This window comes from Macrotis lagotis, chromosome 7, assembly GCF_037893015.1.
Source record: "Macrotis lagotis isolate mMagLag1 chromosome 7, bilby.v1.9.chrom.fasta, whole genome shotgun sequence".
Taxonomy (NCBI): domain Eukaryota; kingdom Metazoa; phylum Chordata; class Mammalia; order Peramelemorphia; family Peramelidae; genus Macrotis; species Macrotis lagotis.
Window position 1 is genome coordinate 126,131,342 of NC_133664.1, and position 23,610 is coordinate 126,154,951.

Consider the following 23,610-nt stretch of genomic DNA (forward strand, 5'->3'; position numbering starts at 1 on the left):
AATCAGGAGGGATGGGAATTCAGGGAAGCCTGGAGTGATTTGCATGAACTGATGCTGAGTGAGATGAGCAGAACCAGAAAAACACTGTACATCTTAACAGCAACATGGGGTGATGATCAACCTTGATTGACTTGCTCATTCCATTAGTGCAACAATCAGGGACAATTTTTGGCTATCTGCAATGGAGTATACCATCTGTCTCCAGATAAAGAACTGTGGAGTTTGAACAAAGTTCAAGGACTATTCCCTTTAATCTAGGAAAAAAACCTGATATCTTATTGTCTGATCTTATTATCTTTTATACTTTATGTTTCTTCCTAAAGGATGTGATTTCCCTCTCATCACACTCAGTTTGGATCAATGTACAACATGGAATCAATGTAAAGACTGACAAATTGCTTTCTTTGGGGGGGTAGGGGGAGGGAAGTAAGATTGGGGGAAAAATTGTAAAATTCAAAAATAAATAAAATGTTTCACTAAAAAAAGAATAAAAAAGCACAAAAGGATTTACATTCCTGCTATAGGGAATTTACAGGGATAACATATGTTGAACAGAATAGCAACTAACTTGGCAATAGAATGCAGTTCCAGAAAGCACAGTGGAAGGATAGAATACAGTGGTATATTGTTATGGAGGACCAGGATTGAAATGAACATGAATAAGTTTGCAAGGAATGTTTTTCAGGTAAGAGAGCTTTGGCTATGCATTCATTCTGAGTGGAACCACAGGACAGTAGATTATCACTTAAAATTGTTACAATATTAGAAAAAATAATTGCTTTAAGTTTACTGCACTGATCAAAGGATAAATAATATATAAATATGATCATCAATTTCATCACATCTTGGGCCTACTGGGCTTACTTCTCAGTTATCTCAGGAACATAAAAAAAGAATAAAGGAGATTTAGTCAAGAATATGTTTAATTCATTCTTATATTGGCTTTGAAAGAGAAATTGCTACATACAATGGAATTTATGACTTCTATAAAGACTGTCACTTACTGTAAATACGATGTTAACTTGTGAATTAACTAAGTTAATGGTTGTTATACAAGTCAAAAGCTAAAGAGCATGTTGAGTATTTTTTTTTAATTGTATACTTGATGGATGGACTTAAGGATAAATTGAAAAAGGTTTCTATGGAATAGATATATCATAAATTAAAACAACATTCTATGTTCAACATCAGCACAAAATGCTTGGATGCCAACAATAGGTAAAGACTGATGGCAAAAAAATCCAAAAATCATGAAGTGTATCTAGGAAAACATGAGACTGATTGTTCTTGAACTAAATGTAGAAATTTTATTTTATAAATAAGATTTTTTCCCCTGGAGTTTTGGATTGTGGAAAATGACAGGGGTTAGGACAAGGATTCAGAGGACAAAGAAGAGGAGAATGAGTTTTCTATCATCAAATAATGTAGGAAAAGGCAAGGCTTTCCTTCTAGAAATCTATTTTTATAGGACACAACTTCTTGTGTCAGAAATTAGAAGATACTGATACATACTTGTTGTGTGACTCTGAGTACTTGACTTCTCAGTATTTCAGTCAATTACCTAACATGGTATATTGGAGGGTAAGTTCAAATATGCTTTGGTAAAGGGTTTCCTCTCTGGAATTCACTTTGCCAATGGATTCACAGGTGGAAACTCAAATAATAACTTGGTATTATGAACTATACCATGAGATTAGGAGTTGAATAAAATCTGTTTAGAGAAAAACATAGAAATAAATTTGATAAACAGATTAAATAATTCATAGGGGATTTCTGGGTTCTGGAGTAAGTGTCTTACATCTCTCTAAATGAATACATGCATGCTTTCACTAAAATCCTTTATTTGTGAAAATATTCATATAAAGGTAAATATCCATACATATTTTTATAAACATTTGTGTATATTTGTAAATATATCATATTCCTTACATTGTTTCCCCTTCAGAATTTCTCTGATCTGTTAAAACACTTTTATTCTAATTACCTATATTCAGAACTTCAGACTCTAGTATTCTAATATAATGGCCAAGTCAGTAGTTAAGTATACATTTCCTCAAAGTAGTTAGAAATATGCTAAATAAATCAAAACAAAACAAAAATAAGAAATAATAAACAAGAAAACAAAATGAGTTCATCACCAAAAGATATCAAAGAAAAATACATAGAAACAGAGGGTGGGAATAGAGTTGAAAACATCAAAAGAGACTTCAAAACAATGAATACATACTAAAGAGTAGTAGAAAGTTATACAAGAAGTCATGTGGGGGGTAGAAAGTGTTAGTGAGAGAACTAAGTTTTTTTTGTTAGTTTTTTTAGTTTTTGCAAGGCAATGGGGTTAAGTGGCTTGCCCAAGGCCACACAGCCAGGTAATTATTAAGTGTCTGAGGTGGGGTTTGAACTCAGGTACTACTCCTGACTCCAGGGCCGCTGCTTTATCCACTGTGCCACCTAGCCACCCCTGGCTCTTTTTTTGAAAAATAATTATGATCTTAGAAATGTTACAAGAAATCTTGGCTCTTAGTTTCCTCACCTATAAAACTGGCCCAGATAATCACTAAAGTTCCTTAAAGCTCTGGAGTTATACTTATATAAGAACAAACAAGGAGAGGTACATTTGACATATAAGTTCAGCAAAATGAAAAAAAAAACTTAAGAAAATGTAAACAATTCCAAATAGCAAGAAAAGACTAAGAAAAGCAGTTCTAATGTATTCCAATATTAGTCAAGTCATTTGAACTTCAAACTTACCTGTTCTAAGGGCCATTGAGAAGATAAAAAAAATATTGAGGGATCAAACAAAAATATCTAGCTTATGGGAAGGACAAGGATAGGGAAATAATTGAATGAATTCTTAGAAAATATCTCTAAAAAGGCAGGAAAATAAAGAGGAAAATGAAATTTAGTGAAATCAAGGAAAGAAATTTACTTATGTAGATAATGAATAAAGGAAAAGAAAAAACAGTTTTCCTTTAAAATATCAACTGACTTATCTGAAAGTCATTAAGACAACTGCCTTAGGAAGCTTCATAAATACAAGTTATCTTGAAGGGTGAGTAGAAAGGAGAAAATCAATAGGTGTAGTTTATGAAGGGAGAAATGTGAAGGTAGTAGAAAAAGGCAAATTTGTTTATCTTATTTAAACAGGAAATAAGAAGTGCCTAAATATTATTTTCCCAAAAGCCTCACTTAACAGATAGATCTTCAAATTAACAATGGAACAGAAAAACTTTACATTCTGTATATTCATTTAAGTTTCCAGGGTAAGAAAGAAGAAAAATAAAATGACATTTCTGGAAAAGGCCCACTACAGTTCAATGCCATTAAAACTGAAATGAGTTATTTAGTTGGCAGGAACAGAGAAAGAATGAGAAATCAAAAAATAAACAATGAGTCAAGAAATTGGAGTTCAAAGTGAGGGGCAATGGAGACAAGTCAGAAAGATTAGAATAGATTATTTTTTCTTTTGAGAGGATGTTTCTGTGAAAGATCATATTTGTGATATCATTGATGAGAAAACTCTCACTGCCAGGACAAATCAACAGTTCACACAATAGCCTTAAAAATTTGCCTGAGGGTCAGCTAGGTGGCACAGTGGATAGAGCACCGGCCCTGGAGTCAGGAGTAGCTGAGTTCAAATCTGAACTCAGACAACTAATAATTACCTAATTGTGTGGCCTTGGACAAGTCACTTAATCCCATTTGCCTTGCTAAAACCTAAAAAAAAATTTGCCTGGAAAGTTAATTGATTTTTCCAGTACAGTCAATGTGTCAGAGGAAGCATCTGAACCCAGGACATCCTTTCTCTGTTGTCAGTTCTCCAAGAGCACAAAATCAGAAGCAAAATAATTCAGAAACAAGTAGTGTGAGCTCAAAAGAGGAAAAAAATAAGAATTTCATAGGAAAAAAATTAAATGTGAGTGGATTCAACTCACCATGGGAAAAGAAGAAAATAGATTAGAAAGCAGAACTCAGGACTTTTGGAACAGGACCAAGATGCTGTGAGAAGGTAGGAAGTTCCCAGAGTTTTCCAGAAACATTAAATGAAGCCTCTACACAGAACTTAAAGTAACAGATCCTACCAAAAAGACAAAAATTCTCAACTCAATATATTATGGAGGAAAGTCATTAAATATCTATCTCTTCTGAATAAAAGAGAAGTATAGCACAGCATGGGTGGGAGAATTGAAAAGCTAATAGCCTCTCAGCTAGGGCACAGTTCGGTTCAAGGTTCAGCAAGTCATCAGCAGCAGTGAGGTTCCCAACCCTAGCTCAAAAGACAAAATTCTAACCCTGGAATGCTGGTGCAACAGATAGGACTAGGTTGAGCAACCCTAACACAGGGAATAAACCACTGCAAATACAATGCCTTGGCAAGCAGAGATTAAGGGCTACCCTAAAGGAGAGTAGCCTGCTACCCAGGAAACACCACAGGAAGTGATAAGCAAGGGACCGGGTTTAGGCACTAGCACAGAAAACAGAGCTCAACTATCAAAAAGAGCAAAAAACAAACAAATAATTTTTTCTGTTGGTGATGATAAAAATACTATCTCAGAAGATGAAAATGTTGACAAAATGCCTAACATGTGAAGCCTCAAAGGAGTTTATTGGAAGATCTCAAAAAGCAGTTTGAAAATGAAGAAAAGAAGAAAAAGAAAAATGGAAAAAAGAAATGATCCATGCAGGAGAATATGAAAAATTGACTGAAGTAATCAATCCCTTTAATAGTAAAAAATGACCAAATGGAAAAAATTGCAACTCGTCAAAAACAAAAATTAACCAAATGGAAAAGAAAACCAACCCATTTAAAAATTAAAATTAACCAATTGGAAAAAAGAAACACAAAACCTGCTAAATAAAATGAAATCCCCAAAATTAGAATTAGACAAATAGACACTAATAAGGAAATATTCCAGCGAACAAAAACAAAAACCTCAAAAAATGAAGAAAATATAAAGTATCTCTTAGGAAAGATGATCAACTTGGAAAATAGATCCAGAAGAGAGAATTTATGAATTATTGGTCTACCTGAAAGCCTAGATTAAAAAAAAAGGGTCTGGAAAATACCTTACTTTTTTTTTTGTAAGGCAGTGGGGTTAAGTGACTTGCTCAAGGTCACACACTAGGCAATTATTAATTGTCCAGAGTCAGATTTGAACTCAGGTCTTGTTGACTCCAGGACCAGTGCTCTATCCACTATTCCATGTAGATGCTCCAAAAATATCTTTCAAGATGGAAAATTTCCCTAATATTGCAGAACAGGAAGACAATATTGTCCCTAAAAGAATCCACTTATCAACTCCAAAAAGAGATACAAGAATAAAAACTCCAAGAAAATATTGTAACAAAATTTCAGAATTCTCAATTAAAGGACAAAATACTGCAAGCAGTCAAAAAGAAGCAATTAAAACATCAAGGGACCACAGTCAGGATTATGTGGGATTTAGCTTCAATTTAAAGGATTTGAGGGCTTAGAATATGATATTCTGAAGGGCAAAGGATCTTAAATTACAACCAAAAGAATCATCTGCCCTCAAAATTTAGGGAAAAGATGTATTTTCAATGAAATAGAGGACTTTCAAAATTATCTGACAAAAAGACCAGAAGGGAAAAGAAAATTCAATTTCTAAAACAATACCCAAGGGATACACTAAAAATAAAGGAGAAAAACATTAGTCAAGAACTTTACACTATATAGATTCCTACATAGGAAGATAATACTTGTAACATTTGAGAATTATATTTCACTTTGTGATAGCTAAAAGGATCATGCTTAGATATAGGTATAGATTGATAATGAAAGTTATGATGCTTTAGCTGATACTTTAGATCGTGACTCTTGAAAATAATGTGAGGAGAGCCAAGATGGTGACATGAATTAGCATGCTCCTGGAGCTTTTCCCTGCACACTATTAAATGAAACCTATATACAAATTACAAGGATGTAGATCCCACCATAAAAAAAAGAGCAAAACAAGTTCTCAAGTTGAGACATCCTGGAGGATATACAGTGAAGGTCAGTCTCTTTGGGGAAAAGGGAACATATAGCCCAACTACATAGAATGGGGAAGCCAACAGGAGGCCTCTGACCACAGTCCAATCCAATTCATGATAGCTAGTAGCCCTGGTCCTTGCTCAGCTAGATAGCACGTCAGCAGGGAGGGTCCTAATCCCAGACAGGACTGAGTAGTAACAAACCTCTACATGGGCAATGCCTGGGCTGCATAGGTAACACCTTGGCAAGTGATAAATCAGGGACCAGACCCCAACCTCAGCACAAAAAATCAGGGCTATATTCCATATTCCCCAGGAACAGAGTTAGACCATCAAAATCAGCAAATAAAACAAAGTGTGCTATAGATTTTAAAAATAGGAGAATAAGGAATTCTACCAAATTTCTCTCATGGCACCAGTAAGGGAAAAGGAAAAGCCTGGAAAAACCAACAAAGAAACAAAGAAAAACAAAGAAAATTATACACCAATCTCCCTCTTGAATATGAATGCAAAATTTTTAAAAAAGAATTTTAACAAAGAGATTACAAGAAGTCATTATGGGGCTAATACACCATGATCAGATAGGATTTATACCAGTTAGGCAGGGATGGTTCAATATTCAGAAAACACTCAAATAATTGAACATACCCACATATAAACCAACAAAAATCATATGATTATCTCAATAGATGCTGAAAAACTTATGATAAAATTTAGCACCCATTCCTGTTAAAAATACTAGAGGGGGGCAGCTAGGTGGTGCAGTAGATGGAGCACTGGCTCTGGAGTCAGGAGTACCTGAGTTCAAATCCAACATCAGAAACTTAAGAATTGCCTAGCTCTGTGACCTTGAGCAAGTCATTTAATCCCATTGCCTTAAATAAAAAAAAATGTTAACTTTAGCAAGAAGAGGAGAAAAAAGAAATTGAAGGAGCCAGAATTGCCAATGAGGAAACAAAACTTTAACTCTTGGCAGATGATATGAAGGCTTACTTAGAAAATCCTAAAAAAAAATCAGGTAAAAAACTACCTGGAATAATTAACTCCAGCAAAGTAGCAGGATAGAAAATAAACTCACATAAATCATCAACATTTCTATATATGAACAATAAAGCCCAAGAGCAAGAGATAAAATATGAAATTCCATTTAAAGAAATTGTAGACAACATAAAGTACATGGAAATCTACCTCCTAAGACAAACCAAGAAACTATGTGAACACAATTATCAACTACTTATCACATAAATAAAACAGATCTAAACAATTGGGAAAATGTCAATTGTTCATGGTTAGACTTAGCTAATAAAAATGACAATTCTACCCAAATCAAATTACTTATTCAGTGCCATACCAATCCAGTTAACAAAAAAACTACTTTACAGAACTACAAAAAATAGTAACAAAATTCATCTGGAGCAAGGTTAAGAAATTCAAGTGAATTAATGAAAAAATTTAGAAGAAGGTGACCTAGTTATACTACACTTAAAACTGAATTATAAAGTGGTACACATCAAAGTTCTCTGCTGCTGGTTATGAAATAGAGTAATGGACCAGTAGATTAGAGTAGACACAAAAGAAATAGTAGTAAAAGACTATAGTAATCCACTACTTGTTAAACCCAAAGACACTCACCATTTGACAAAAACTGCTGGGAAAACAGGAAAATACTATGGCAAAACCTAGGCGTAGACTCACTCTTACTCTTATACCAAAATAAGATCAAAATGGGTAGAGGATTTGACATAGAAGGTGATTCCATAGACCAATTAAGAAAAAAAATCCTCTATCTGTTAGATCTATGGAGAGCGGAGAAGTTTCTGATCAAACAAAAGACAGAGAACATTAAAATTTCAAAATGGTTGATTTTGATCACATTAAATTAAAAATGTTTTTTTCACAAATAAAATCTATACAGGCAAGATTAGAAGGAATGCAAAAAGCTGGAAAACAGTTTCCATAGCAAATATTTCTGATAAAGTACTCTTCTCAAAAATATAGAGCACTGCTTCAAATTCATAAGATTACTTTAAAAGGGGGATTCTTAATCTTTTTTCTTTTGTTTCATATACCTATTTAATAGCTTGGTCAAATCTATGGAAATTTTCTCAGAAAAATATTTTTTAAATGCATAAAATTTAAATTGCCAGCTGTGTGAGCTTGGGCAAGTCATTACCTTAATGAGCAACCCCATTACCTTAAATAAATAAAATTTAAAAAAAGAAGTAGAGGGAACAGAACATTCCAGGCATGGGCGATAACCAACAAAAACATGGAACCAGAAGATAGATCATGTGAGAGAATGCATGAAGAGCATAATGGACTAGAAGACTAGAAAGGAAGGAAGGGATCAGATGATAAAGATCTTTAAATAAGAAGCAAGGGACTTAATATTTAACGTAATAAGAGAATTACTGGATTTCATTAGTAGAGATGCAATGGGACAGTGAGAGAATCAGAGTTATATTTCTATGCTTTAGAAAATGACTGCCTTTCAAACTGAAAGATGGATTGGTGTGGGGAGATATGTGAACTAGGAAGACAAATTAGAAGTTTACGGCAATTCAAATTAGAGGTAATGAAGGCCTGAAATAAGGCAGTGGCTATGTGAGTGGAGACAAGGGAACATTTATGGTGTGGTAGAAACAATGTTTTGAAAAAAGATTGGATTCATAGAATGATGATAAGTGATTGGTAAATGATTACAAAAGTATGTAAGTCTGGGTGTTCTGAAGGATGGTAGTACCCTTGGAATTAATATCACAATTTGTCAGAGGGGAGAGGAGGGGGGAATAAATTCTATTTTCATCATATTCTTTGATATGTTTGGAAAATTGTCTTAGCATTGAAAATCCATAAAAATAGACCAAGAATAGATCAGATAATTACCTGCAAAGACATGTTAATTGAACCTAGTTTAGGTGTTGAAATCACGAAGTATGGCAACACAAAGGGAAAAGAGAAAAAGATCCAGAATAGAAATCATGGGGGATAAAAATAAGTGGGGATGACATGGATAAAGAACAAGCAGTGTAAATTGAGATGGAGTAGTCAAGCAAGTAAGAGGACCAGGAGAGAGCAGTGTCACAAAAACCAAGATAGGAGAGAGTATCTAGGGGGATGTTGAAAGATCATGTCAGGGGGCAGCTAGTTGGCTCAGTGGACAAAGCACTGGCCTGGAGTCAGGAGTACCTGGGTTCAAATCCCGTCTCAGACATTTGATAATTACCTAGCCATGTGGCCTTGGGCAAGCCACTTAACCCCATTTGCCCTTGCAAAAAAAAACCCTAAAAAAATAATTAAAAAAAGAAAGATCATGGCAAATGCTTCACAGATGTCAAAAAAGATAAAAACTAAGAAAAGAGAACTATGTTTGTCAATTAAAAGATCATTGATCACACTGGAGAGAACACAAAGTCAAAAACCTGGTTGTGGAGAGTTTGGAAGACAGTGAGATTAAAAGAAATAAGCAGGAAGAGGGAAGCTCATCTCCAACCGGAAACCCTACTGTGACCCTGTCTTCCTCCTCTTCACCCTGTCTTCACTCAAGGGCTCAGGCCCAACCCAAAAGGGGTTGGGGAAGAGATGGAGAGACAATGAGAATTGGTCCAGGGCAAGGCTATGGATGGGAGGGGATGGGAATATTCTTGCTTCACAATCCCCCAACCCCATAGACACCCTTTTGAGAAGCCCTCAGCTGAAGAGAGGATAGAGGGGTGAAGAAGACTCCTTTCCCATCTACCCTGACTTTCAGGCCTGAGAAACTTGACTTTCTGCAGCCTCCTTTACTCAGGAGATGAGACACTCAAACACAGAGAACTGTAGAACATCATCAATATTGGAAGGCAGACCTCAAACAGCCAGTTCTGGTCCCCTCATCTGACAAATAGAGAAGTTGAGGCTTGTCCAAGGCCACAGGGTGAGTCAAAGAGAGAGTTCAGATAGGAGTAAAATTCTCCCAAGATAAGACAAAAATCAGAGAGCAGAAGGGGGTGATAATAATGAAAGGGGTTGGATAAGGGAGGGGAGGGGAACATGGGAGGGCCCTCGGCCTCAATACCCTTCCTCTTCCCTATAATAGTGGTACTCAGGGGGCTCCGCAGAGCTAGGGCTGTCACTTGGCCCCATCCCTGGCCCATCTCCGGTGGGACCTTAGGGACAGTATTTGGGATCATAGATCTGTCACCCCAGCCCGAGCACCTGCCCACTTTGGTTGGCACCCTGGGTATAACCCATCTGCAGAGACATGGAGGTGTTATCACACTTGTCTGTGCCCATCTTGGTGTCATAGATATGTCGCCTGGTGCCTGGGGCTGTCATGCCAACCTGACTGGCACATTTCTTGGTCCCCATCTGCAAGCTGATAGTTGAGTGGTGCATTGGGGCCAGGATCTGGTTCTTAGGGTCATACAGGTGTCTTTGGGTACCATAGGCTGTCATACCTGACTGGCTGACACATTTATTGGTGCCCCTCTGAAGGCCAATAACACACTGCCCGGCCTTCAATTTGGCATCATCAAGGTTTCATTCTTGTTTCTCTGAGTACTTGACCCCAATGTCCACACCACTCTGTAGTCTTTTTGTCTTGGTCTTGTCAGCCAGAGCCAGAAGTGATACTTGAACCTGAGTCATATTTCCACTTTCAAAGAGGTCATTGGCTTCAAAGAGATCCACAGGGTTTATGCCATAGTTAACCATGGCCTTGATGAAATTGGAGAGATTTTCCAGCTGGTGCCAGTTCTGTGGTGAGCGATTAATCTTGGGCACGGAGCCAGGCTATAGTTTGTTCATGAGAGTGCATAGGATGATGCCATCTTTGAGTCCCTTCTGGAAGTCTGGCCCAATGCTGAGTTCTGTGAGACCCTCGATCCAGCCCCTCAACTCACCTTCCACTTGTGGATCATACTTGGACTGGAGTCGGTTCTTGACTTCGGCGGACAGGCCGTAGGACGGGCCCTTGTTAAACTGAGTGGAGCTCATGGCGCGGAGGAGCGGAGCCAGGCAGGGAGCGGCCCGGGGCGGCTGGATGGGACCGACCATTTCTGTATATTTTGAACAAAGCCAGAAAGAAAAGATTCAAAGTATAATTCATCTCAATAACAAAAACTGAATAAAGGTGTTGCCATTATCAAATTAAGGTACATAGAGCTTCTGTTGTTCAGTCATAATTCAGTCCTGCTTGATTTTTCATGAATCCATTTGGGATTTTCTTGGCAAAGATACTGTTAGTAGTTTGCCATTTTCTTCTCTAGCTCATTTTGCAAATGAGAACAGGGGCAAATGGTTAAATGCCTTCCCCAGGTTCAAATAGGTAGTATCTATGACTGAATTTAACTTAGAAAGATCTTTTCTTAGTGCCGGCTTACCATTCTATCCACTTTTCCACTTAGCTGTATTTAAAATGTTGTGATAGACAAATCAAGACACATAGAGTTTATAAAACTATGAATATCTTAATATCTTTTTAAGTCATACATCATTTGATTATAGGATCTCAACCAGATGGAACCAGACAATTTATTCCAAGTTGTTTGACAGATTGGTTAATCTGAGTCCCAAGAGAGATAAGTGGCTTATCCAAGATCACACATATCATCAGACAATTTTAATCCAGATCCTCAGGTTCCAGAGCTATATTCTATCCATTGTTCCAGAAAAAAAAGGAAAATCTAGGAAACTTTAAAATATTTCAAAGCTCAAATTAGGCTGTACCAACCTAATAGATATTACAATAAAATCTAAACTAATATATATAAATTATGTCAAACCATTAAGAGGCAATTTTGTGATTCTGGACAAAATAATTACCAAATTCAATTAAAGAAACAAAATTACAAAGGCTTTAAGGAAATATATGGAGTGATGAAAGGAAAAGCAAAAGGTTTAGCATGAGCAGATTTCAAATTATATTATTCAAATGATAAATTATTTGGTATTACTAAAAAGTAGAAAACTGATGAGAAGAGTATACAAGCTAATAAGAGCCAGAAGCAAATATAAACGAAGTATTTTACAAATTCATGAGAAAGAGAATAGCAAAAGGACTAGGAAAACTGGAAAATATTTTGACAGAAATATATTTCTAACATATATTACAGAATTCTAATTTCCTAAGGTCACACAAATAAAATTATAGGTACAAAAAGTCATAAATAAAAAAGAAAAATGGAAGATATCTCTCACAACTCTTTTGAGGAATGAATGCATTACTCAATCAAGGAATAGAAATTATAAAAATAGATATTTTCAATCTTATAAAAATCAAACCCTTTCAAGGGAACAATACCAATCATCTAGAATAAGAAAAAATGATATAAGAAAAATATTTTCATTAAAGAATTGTGAAAAAAGTTTAACACCTTACATTAATAAGACAATGGCAAATTTATATTTGAGTCATTCTCCAATAAATAAGAGATAAAGAAAAAGTTTACCAAAAAAAAAGAAATAAAATATCAATAATCATGAAAAAAATGCTACAAGTAATCAAAAAGAGAAATACAAATATAAAAACTTCTGGATTACCTAACATCAAGCAAACTGGCAAAGTTCCTATAAATGGAAATAAATAATTTTGGAGTGATTATAAGAAGGCAAGCATAATATACTTTTGGAGGAACTATGACTTGACAGATATTCTGGATAACAATTTGAAATTACATGAGAAAAAACTAAAATTTCATTCCCATTATTAAATGATCTTACTGGTTTTATTCCAAAAGGAAGACAATGGCAAAGAGAAATGCCTCACCTTTTCCAAAACATTAATATTCAACCTATTTATAAGAGGTTAAAAATAGAAACAAATTATATAGTAAACAATTAGAACATTAATGAATAATTTTCCAAGTGTATTGACATGATTCCCCTTCCACCAAAGACCTATATTCCATTATTGGAGTGCTCTCTTTCTCTTTCCCTGCCCATGGTGACCCCCAATTTTCCAAGGTAATCTTTATCTTGAAAGAGTTCATTCCCAGACTGTTTCTACACAATGATGCAACACTTGTAATTATACCCTGAACCTTCTTTTCCAAACTCCTTTATGTGTTATCTTCTACTAATAAAATGTAAGTTCTTGGGGGGGTGGAGCCAAGATGGTAACAGGAGAAGAGTCTCTCTTAGGTACTCTCTCTCTCTAATAATTCAAAACTTACAAAATAAGGCGTCTAACTAAATTTTTGAGAGACAGAACCCACAGAGGGATCCAATGAGGCCATTGTCCAGCCAAAGGTAACCTGAAAATAGCGGAAAGGCTCTGCTCCACAGGATTAGAGGGGTGGCCACCAGAGTGAAGGAACTTCAGTTACCTGGAGGCAGATCCAGGGCACCTAGGAGCCACTGCTCATGGCAGCAGAGGCAGTTTCCTGACCTACACTCTGGGGAACACCAGACACAACTTGGAAGATCAAAGGGGAGGGGTGTAAGCAAGCACCCCCAAGCAAGGGAGCCTTGAGTACTCAGCCTAGGTAGGGGAGTGGAGAGAGACTTGTAAGGTCTGTCCTCTGTACCTGGAACAGGACTCTGGGGCTCTGTCCACATTCAGATCCTGATCACAGTCTAGGCCCCCCAGAGAACATCAGAACCCTTCCACCTCAGCCCCATAGCAGAGGGGTGCACTTGTGGTCATTCATAGACCAAGAGGGAAGACAGAGCTTCACACACTGAGAGCCTTGTGGGGGGGTTGTCCCAATAATACTCAAAAGCTCAGGAAGCTCCCCAAAACCAGGTGCAGGCTGGGTAGATGAGTAAAAAGAGAAAAAAGAGGAACACCATTGAGAAATACATTGTCTATGATCCAAAGAAAGATCAAAATACCCAATTGAAAAATGAGGAAGTACAAACTCTATGAAAAAACATGGAAATTGGGCTCAAGCTATGATAGAGCTCAAAAAAGATTTTGAAAATCAAGTCAGGGAGAAAGAAGAAAAATTGGGAAAAGAAATTAGAGAGATGCAGGAAAAACATGAAAAAGACAGCAGCTTATTCAAGGAGATCCAAAAAAATGCTGAAGAAAATAACATGTTAAAAACCAGCATAGGTCAAATAGATAAAACAGTTCAAAAAGTTATTGAGGAGAAGAATGCTTTAAAAAGCAGAATTAACCAGATGGAAAAAAGAGATAAGAAAGCTCTCTGAGGAAAACAAATCCTTCAGATTTGGAACTGAGGGAAGCTGCTGACTTTATGAGAAATCAAGACACAATTCTTCAAAACCAAAAGAATGAAAAATTGTAAGAAAATGTGAAACATCTAATTGAAAAAGCAACTGATCTGGAAAACAGATTCAGGAAAGATAATTTAAAAATTATTGGGATGGGGCAGCTAGGTGGCACAGTGCATGGGCCTTGGAGTCAGGAGTACCTGAGTTCAAATCTGACCTCAGACACTTAACAATTACCTAGATGTGTGGCCTTGGGCAAGCCACTTAAGCCCATTTGCCTTGCAAAAAACCTTAAAAAATTATTGGGATACCTGAAAGTCATGATCAGGAAAAGAGCCTTGACATCATTTTTAAAGAATTCCTACAGTAAAATTGCCCAGATATCCTAGAAGCAGAGGATAAAGTAGAAATTGAGAGAATCCAGCTATCTCCCCCAGAAAGAGATCCACAAAAATAACCCCCAGGAATATTATAGCCAAGTTCCAGAACTCCCAAGTCAAAGAGAAAATATTACAAGTAGCCAGAAGGACAGAATCCAAATATCGTGACACTGCAGTCAGGATCACACAGGACTTAACAGCAACTACATTAAAAGGTTGTAGGGCTTGGAATATAATATTCTGGAAGGCAAAAGAGCTCAGAATGTAACTGAGAATCAACTTCCCAGCAAAACTGAATGTCCTCTTCCAAGGAAAAAAGATTGACTTTCAATGAACCAGGGGAATTTCAGATGTTTCTGTTGAAATAGCCAGAGCTGATCAGAAAGTTTGATCTTCAAATACAAGACTCAGGTGAAGCATAGAGAGTGGAGGAGAAGGAGAAATATGAGGGACTTAATGATGATGAACTACATAATATTCCTATATAGAAAAATGACACTGATAGTACTTATATGAACTTTCTTATTTAATAGACCAAGTAGAAGGAGCTTTTATAGATGAAGCACAGGAGAGAGCTGAATTTTAAGATATAATATATTGTAAAAATGGAATCAATGGCTAAAAGGGAAATGTAATGGGAGTAAGAGAAAGGAGAAATGGAATAGGCTTAGATATTTCATATAGTAAGATTTTTTATTACAATGAGCTATTGCAATGATATGGAAGGGGGGAAGGCAAGGGGGATAGAGGGAACCTTCACTCTCATCAGAGGTGGCTAGGAGAGGAAACAGCATATATACTCAATGGGGTTAAGAAGTCTCGAATAAGAAGGAAAGAAGGGGAACAGGGGGAAGGGGGGATGTAAGTGATGGAGGGAGAGTGGTCAGATATAACACATTTTCTTTTTTACTCTTTGAAAGGGGCTGGGATTGGATGGCCTATCTGGGACCACAAGGCCGGGTGCTTGCTGGGCCTAAGAGGTGGTATGTGGACTTGGGGCCTCTTGGCCCCAGGACAGGTGATCTGTCTGCTGCCACTCATCTACCCTACAGCACATTTAAGGGGAGGGACAAAGTGAAAGGAGAGAGAAAATATAGTATATGGTAGTGGGGAATTATGAATGGAGGGATCTGTGACCTGCAATGGCAATGGTGGAAAAATATGGAAGTAGCATTTTTGATGGATTAATCATAAAGAATGTGATCCACCTGCAACAGAGCTGAAGGTGTTGGAACACAGAATGAAGTAAATTTATTATTATTATTTTTGGGGGGGTGGGGGAGGTTGCAGGGCAAATGGGGTTGGGTGGCTTGCTCGGGGCCACACAGTTGGGTGACTGTTGGGTATCTGAGGGCCAGATATGGACTCAGCTGCTCTTGGTTCCAGAGCCAATGCTCTGTTAGCTTTGCCACTTGCCTGCCCCTATCATCATCATCATCATCATCATCATCATCATCATCATCATCATCATTATTTTATTTTATTGGGTTTTGGGGGTTTTTTTTGTTTTTTTCAGAGAAGTAGCATTGGGGTGACTTGCCTAGGCTCACACAGTTAGGTGATTGTTGGGTGTCTAGGGCCAGATTTGGGCTCAGGTGCTCCTGGCTCCAGGGCTGGTGCTCTGTCCACTGTGTCATCTGGCTGCCCCTATTATTATTGTTATTATTATTATTATTTTTAATTTTAATTTTTTCTCTTTCCTTTTCTTTATTGCTCATGAGGGGTCTATATTTTGGGAGGTATGTTACTCAAACAAGAATATTTTAGTAATGTATGAAAAAAATCATTTGTACAAAAATAAGACTAAATAAATAATTTTTTAAAAAAAGTAAGTTCTTTGAAAGCAGAGACTAACTCGCTTGTTTCATATCCCAGATATATAGTTATGTTTATAAATCTATATATCTTTATATACATATATATATACATATATATATATATACATTTACACACATAGTATGGTGTCTAGCTCTATGTAGTTATTTAATAAATTCTTCCTTAGCTATCTATCTATGTCAATGTGTCTATCTATTTGGCTATCTAATCTAGTAAGCTATCAAATATCATCTATCATCATATAATATAATACAATAATGACAAGGGCAATGAATATGACAATGAATAACAAGGAATATGAAAAATTCAGTGATGCAAAGGAACTGACTCAGAATGAAGAAATGAAAGTCAATAGATTTATTGTTGTTATTTACTCATTCAATTGTGTCTGACTCTTCATAACACCAAAGATCATACTACACTGGGCTCTTCTATTATGCTTTATCCCTCAAGTCTCTCAAAGTTCATATTCATTGTTTCCATGACACTACCTATCCAACTCATCCTCTACTGTCTCTGTTTCAATATTTCCCAACATCAGGAGCTTGTCTAATGAGTCCCATTTTCTCATTATGTGGCCAGAGTATTTAAGCTTCAGCTTCAGTATTTGACCTTCCATTGAATAGTCCCAATTAATTTTTTAAGTACAAAGGGATTCTTTTGCACAGTAGTATATATGATTACCTGAATTAAATTCACCCATTCCCATCTATTTAAGCTCACTGACAACCAAGATAATGATATTTAATCTTTCTTCTCCTGCTTTTTTTTAGGTTTTTGCAAGGTAAATGGGGTTAAGTGGCTTGCCCAAGACCACACAGCTAGGTAATTATCTTCTCCTGTTTTGACCAAATGAAAAACACCAAAGCAAAGCAAAATTCAAGTCAAATGCAAGTGGCAATATTTGTTCCATATAACAAAGCACTACTTCCCTCTTGCTAAGTAATGATAAACTATAAAAGAATAAACTTATACATGTAATCAATTGGAATGTGCCCATCCTGTCCATTCCAACATAATTTTTCACTTTTTTCTAATGAACTGATAATATGAATGAGTTTATTTAGATTTTAGCAATATGTCAAAATATATTGATTTTAAAAAAATGAGTTTTACTGGTTCATTTAAATCACAGAGTTAAAAATAGTGCATTCATCAGGACACGCATTACATAAGATGAGGAAAACAATTTTTAATAAAATGAAATAAATAAAATAAAGTAACTAGTTTGTAAATATGCAAGGTAGAGATCAGTGATGAAAATCTGCACAAAATCCAGATGACTCATCAGTATGAACATCATCCAATAAATTTGACTCATACAGTGCAGGTCCTTGGAATACAGATAACTCAGGATGGGAAATGCTGACATCTTAAATTGATCATTTGCTCCTTGACCAATAGTTTCCAAATCTAAAGTAGTCATTGATTCCAATCTGCTTCTAGACTGGTGAGTTGTACATCAATGAAGGGACATTTTCCAATTTACATTTAATTAGAAAATCTCAAAGGAAACACAGTGAGATGACCTGTAAGTCTTTGCAAACATCAGATTAGATTATGGTGGTACATTCTATTGAAGGTTAACCATATCAACCTCCTGAAAGCTTTCACTAATAGCTATCCTCACAAGAGAGATAAAAGATTTAAAACTCTATCCCTCAAAGCATGCAATCCTCTCCTACTTTATTTCAAAATGGTTTGTTTATTTAAACAAATCCTTCTCTAGTTTCAATTCTGCTTAAACATATGCAACTGTGGATTCCATTGCTGGGACATCAAGGGCTTCTATAGAAGAGTCAGATAAACCTATTAGTTCAGAAGGTTATAGATCCTTTTGATTGTTTCAGTTAAAATCTGGGTAAATGGTATAAAAGATGAGAGGGAGGAGCAACAAGTGAAAATATACTTGGGCAGTACCCACCTAACAAATTCAGCCAACTACTGTCACAAACAAGGATGTCCAGCTGACTCCATAAACTGAGGTCATGATTGTTCACTCAAAAATGACCAGGAGGGAAGATAATGACTAGAAACAATCAGATAGTCTTGGCTTTGATGTTCTCAGATTCACTTCAAAATAAATTTTTTCATAAACAAACAAAATTTTTGGGTCTTATTGATGAAACTATCTTAACTTCATACAATGGACAGTTCAAGAAAGTTGAAGATTTATTTTATGACAGGACAATTTGTTGCTCAGGATCATTTGATTGGTTTGACATTTCTATTGTCACTGATGTCTTTAGCAGGGAGATACCAATTTATTGGAGCTTGGAAGTTTCTAGCTTGAATTTTCTAGGATTCAAATATTCTAGATATATAGAGGGTCTAGAAGCAAGCACCAGGAGAAGATTATCATTACTAAGGCATAATTAAACATTTGAATGGAGAAATGTCAGTCTAAGTATGGCACTTTGGTTCCTAAAGACATCTGGACTGCTTCATCTTATGCTGTTTGACACCTGAAGATTGCAAAAGTTTGTATATGTAGCATTATTTGACTAATTTTGTAATGTCCTATCTTTAGAGGAGTTCTATGAGGAATGAATTTTTCCAAATGGAAGTAAAATGATTTTATTTTGAGAATTCCATAACATTCCTTGAGATGACAAGAAACCTCATTTGGGAGAAAGCCAGAGATGGGGGTGGAGTGCTGATTATTCTTGCTTAGTTATGAGATTAGTTCAGGGTAGTGAGTGATAGCACCAATTGGGCTTGGAAACAAGGCTTGCTGAGGTCCTTTTACCTCTCACTTAAATTTGCAAAAACCTCTTAATAGTTCTCCCTGTCTCAAATCTCCCTTTTGCAATCTATACACAACATAATTGGCAAAGTGATAATCCTAGAGTAGTGATCTGGCCACATAACTGCCATGCACAATAAACTTCAATGACTTGCTATTACCTCTAGGAACAAATGCAAACTTTGCTCTTAGGCATTGAAAACCTTCTAGAATGTGACTCCAAGTCACATCCAAGGCTTAGTATACATTACTTCTCTTAACTCATTCATTTGTTAGCCAAACTAGCCTTCTTGTAGTTTTTTTCCTTTGTTTTTTTTTTTTGCAAGGCTATGGGGTTAATTGACTTGCCCAGTGTCACACAGCCACATAATTATTAAGTGTTTGAGGTCAAAATTGAACTCAGGTCCTCCTGACTCCAGGGATGGTGCTCTATCTTTCCTTGTAGTTTTTATATGTCATGTTCCATTTCTCATCTCTGTGCTTTCCCACTGATTATCTCCCATTACCTCCTTATTGTGCCATTCCCTCCACCTTTCACATTCCCTCATTTCTGTCAATCTCAACTCAACTAGCTTCTTCCTAGATGAGTCATTTCCTGATCTCATCTTTGAATACCTCCATTCCCTCTTTCCCCCATTAACTTGTATTTATTGTGAATACTTATTTTTATACATGTTGTCTATCTCTATAGAATATAAGCTCCTTGGGGAGAGGGATTGTTTTTGTTCTTTTCCCCCAGAACAGGGTCTTGATTAGTATTTGATTAATAAATTGAATCAGACTATGAGAATTGCTTCAAGTTAGAGATGTATATGAATTGTGTTTGAAGGGAGAGAAAAAGCAGAGGGAGGGAGGAATAATAGGTGCCTTAGGGTACTTGTGATTTATTTTAATTTCATTCTTCCAATTTTACTATATGAATAAGTCTAGATAAATAAAAGTAAATAGCTTATTTTAAAATGTATCCCATTTTAGGAATTGTAACCTACTAAAACCAGGGAGACCAAACATCAGTATTGTAGCTTATAGGCAAACCTCTCTTTCATAATAATGGATTTTTAGTGTTGACTCAATAAACTACTACTCCATTGTAAGGCAGGTTTTTATGGTATGTTCTGAAATACTGTATTTCACATTTGGCACTTTACAACTTACAACTAGAAGAACAAATTTGTTTTAAGTTTCAGTCCACATTGAATTTATATAGCTCAATTACCCCTAAAATCAGAAGTTACTCTGTAAGTACTACCAACAAAATAATATTGTCACAATCATTTACAGCATATGCCAGAATTGAAATATATAGTAGAGTTATTGCAATTGAATAACTCTATGATAAATAACTTATAGGCTAATTTTTGAATGTCTAGAAAAGTAACACTTGGGAACATACTAATAAGGTTAATAATATTTTTGTAAACAGAGATTGAAGTCAGAAGATACATTATGAAAATTTCAATGACTTTCATTTACGGATTAAGAATTTCCCTAATAAATAAACCTATCTTAAAATCCCACTAATTTGGATTAACTGGAAGTAAAATATGGAGAGAGGAAAGGAAACCCAGATTGTAACAGGGAGTGTATACACTCTATACTATTTAAGAAATTTGGTTTTATTATTTTCAAGTCTTCACATTACCATAAAGCAATAGCCAACAAGCATTTTCAATTTCAGTACTCTGCCAGACCTCGTTTTTAATGAATGAAGACAGTTTCAAATGAATGAAGCACTGATCTGTCAGTAACTATGAACTTAATGCTTAAACAGTTAATTTCCTTTGAATAAACATCCCGTTTCAATATCATTTGGATTTTTATTTGCTTCAATCGTCTATATTCAAATTATGATGTTCAAAATTTGCAAAGTCCAGGGGCAGCTAGGTAGTGCAGTGGATATAGTTCCAGTCCTGGAGTTAGAAGGACCTGAGTTCAAATTCAGCCTGATACACTTATTAATCACCTAACTGTGTGATCTTGGGCAAATCACTAAACCCCATTGACTCAGAAAAACCAAAAGCCAAAAAATTTGCAAAGTCCAAATTTATACTCCTCATAAATTTAATCATTTTTTATCAATGCTTTTTAAATGGGAAAATTTTCACTGGGGTATCCAAACTGATATGCAGTGCATCAGAAAGAAAAGATATCAAAAGTTCAATAAATCTAAAGCTAATTTTGTCTGGCAATGAGGAATTTGACAGAAAATACTGTGCTTGGTAAGTAGTTAAATAAAGTCCTGACCTTTCCACAAGCATTCAGACCATTAAAAAATACAAGAAGAGACACTATATGTATTCTCCTGGAGTAAGACATACTTAGGATTTTGATCTACCAATAGGTAGACTTTCCTATGACAGGAGATTTAATGGAGAAGGGGTCAAGGGGGTTAGGTCAAATGTAATGTTTTAGTTTTTGTTTGTTTGTTTTTACTTCTGATGCTACTGGTTTAAGCCTTCCCTTTACAGATCCTTTATTCCTACTTTACACCTAAAATTTATTTCCTAAGATGGTTCTTGAACATAATTGTTGAACTATCACTTTGATCCTCCCTAAATAGTCTGAGACAGTTGTGTGATCTTAAAACCTTGGATGCATGATTATTACCCTGCTTATAGGATCATAGGCCATAAATTCACAGATTTAGAACTGGAAAAGACCCTAGAAGCTATTAAGTTCAACTCTCTCATTTCAAAGATGAGGAAAATGACTACTTAAATGACTTTCTTTAGAGTTATATAGCAAGTTACTGTCCTAGTTGAACCCAATGTTCTACTGAGTATTCTACTCTATATTGCAAATATATTACCTCCCAAACTTTAACTTTGCTAAACCCAAACACTTACAGTCAGAACAGGTCAAGACTATAACAATATCTATTTTTCATCACAGGTAATAATGACCATAACTAGATTTCAATCCAGTTCTCCTGATTCCAAATATGTATCTGATACATATCTGAGGTCGTATATGAACTCAGGTCCTCCTGAGTCCAGGGCAGTGTTCTATACACTGTGCCACCCAGCTGCCCAGATTCCAAATCTATTAATTGTCTTTCAAGTCTCTGTTGCTTCTTGCACAAAATGGGCTTTTTTCCTTAAAAGTCAGTTAGCATCAAGTCATTCCCCAATTGATAAATGATCAAAGGTTATAAATAGACAGTTTTCAAGTGAAGAATTTAAAGTATATTTAACCATATAGAAAAAAGTGCTCCAAATCATTATTGATTAGAGAAAAGCAAATTAAAACAACAATGAGGTATCACCTCACACCTACCAGATTGGCCAAGATGAGGAAAAGGGAAGATGATCAGTGTTGGAGAGGTTGTGGGAGGATTGGGATATTGATGCTTTGCTGGTGGAGTTGTGAACAGATCCAATCTTTCTGGAGAGTAATATGAAACTATGCCCAAAGAACAATAAAACTGTCCATACCCTTTGATCCAGCAATTACATTTATAGGTCTATATCCAGAAGAAATTATAAAAAAGGAAAAGTACAATGTGTTCCAAAATATTCATAGCAGCTATTTCTGTAGTGGCAAAGAATTGGAAATTAAGGGGATGCCCATCAATTGCGGAATGACAAAACAAGTTATGATACATGAATACTATCGAATATTATTGTTCTACAAGAAACCATAAATGGTCAGACTCTAGAGAAGCATGGAATGTCTTGTGTCATCTGATGATGGGAGATGAGAGAAGAATCAAGAACACAATGTACACCTTGTTAAGAACACTGAGGTGAACAACCTTGATGGAAGCAGCTCCTCTCAGAAGTTCAGAGAGCTAGGACAGCTATATTAGACCAACTATATACAATATTATTTCCATCCAGAGGGAGAAAAACAAATCTCACACACACACACACACAAACACACACACAATCCAACCCTTCAGAGTCTGATGAATATTTTATAAAAGTTATCTCTTGTTTATCTCTTTCCCTTTATCCTAATTCCTCATATCAAAAATGACTGATATGTAAACATGTTTATCAAAAAGATGTCTGTAAAATGTTAACCTCACTGTCCTTTGCTGATGGGAGTGGGGGTGGAAGGGAGTTGAAAGTAAATTTTGGAACTTAAAATATGCATATGAATTTATGAATGTTGAAAAAATTTTCATAGCATGTATAAAAATAATAAAAAGAAAAAAAGAAAGGTTGAGAGCATATACATGGTATATAAACTAAGTACATACCAGGTGAATTCATCCAACCCTTTTGCTATCTGAGCTTGGGTACATCTCTGTCTTCTCTGCTCCCCTCACAATTGGTCCCTGTTGACATTAATCCTTAATGTAGGCAGAATGTGCAATTAGTTGCCTAATTGATATGATTTTAGGAACACTATAATAATTTGCGAGTATTCTCAAGATACAGTCTGTTTTAGAAAACTATTTATGAAAACCTTCCTATTCCTCATAATTTCGTCAAGGATGCTCCATGTGAACATAAACCATTTTTTTAAAAACTTAAATAATTTTAGGTTTTT

General features: G+C 35.8%; 1 pseudogene; it reads right to left on the minus strand.

The window, feature by feature from the left end:
* Nucleotides 1-9,992: 9,992 nt before the first annotated feature.
* On the minus strand, nucleotides 9,993-10,985 carry LOC141493817 (calponin-2 pseudogene; annotated as a pseudogene).
* Nucleotides 10,986-23,610: the final 12,625 nt, after the last annotated feature.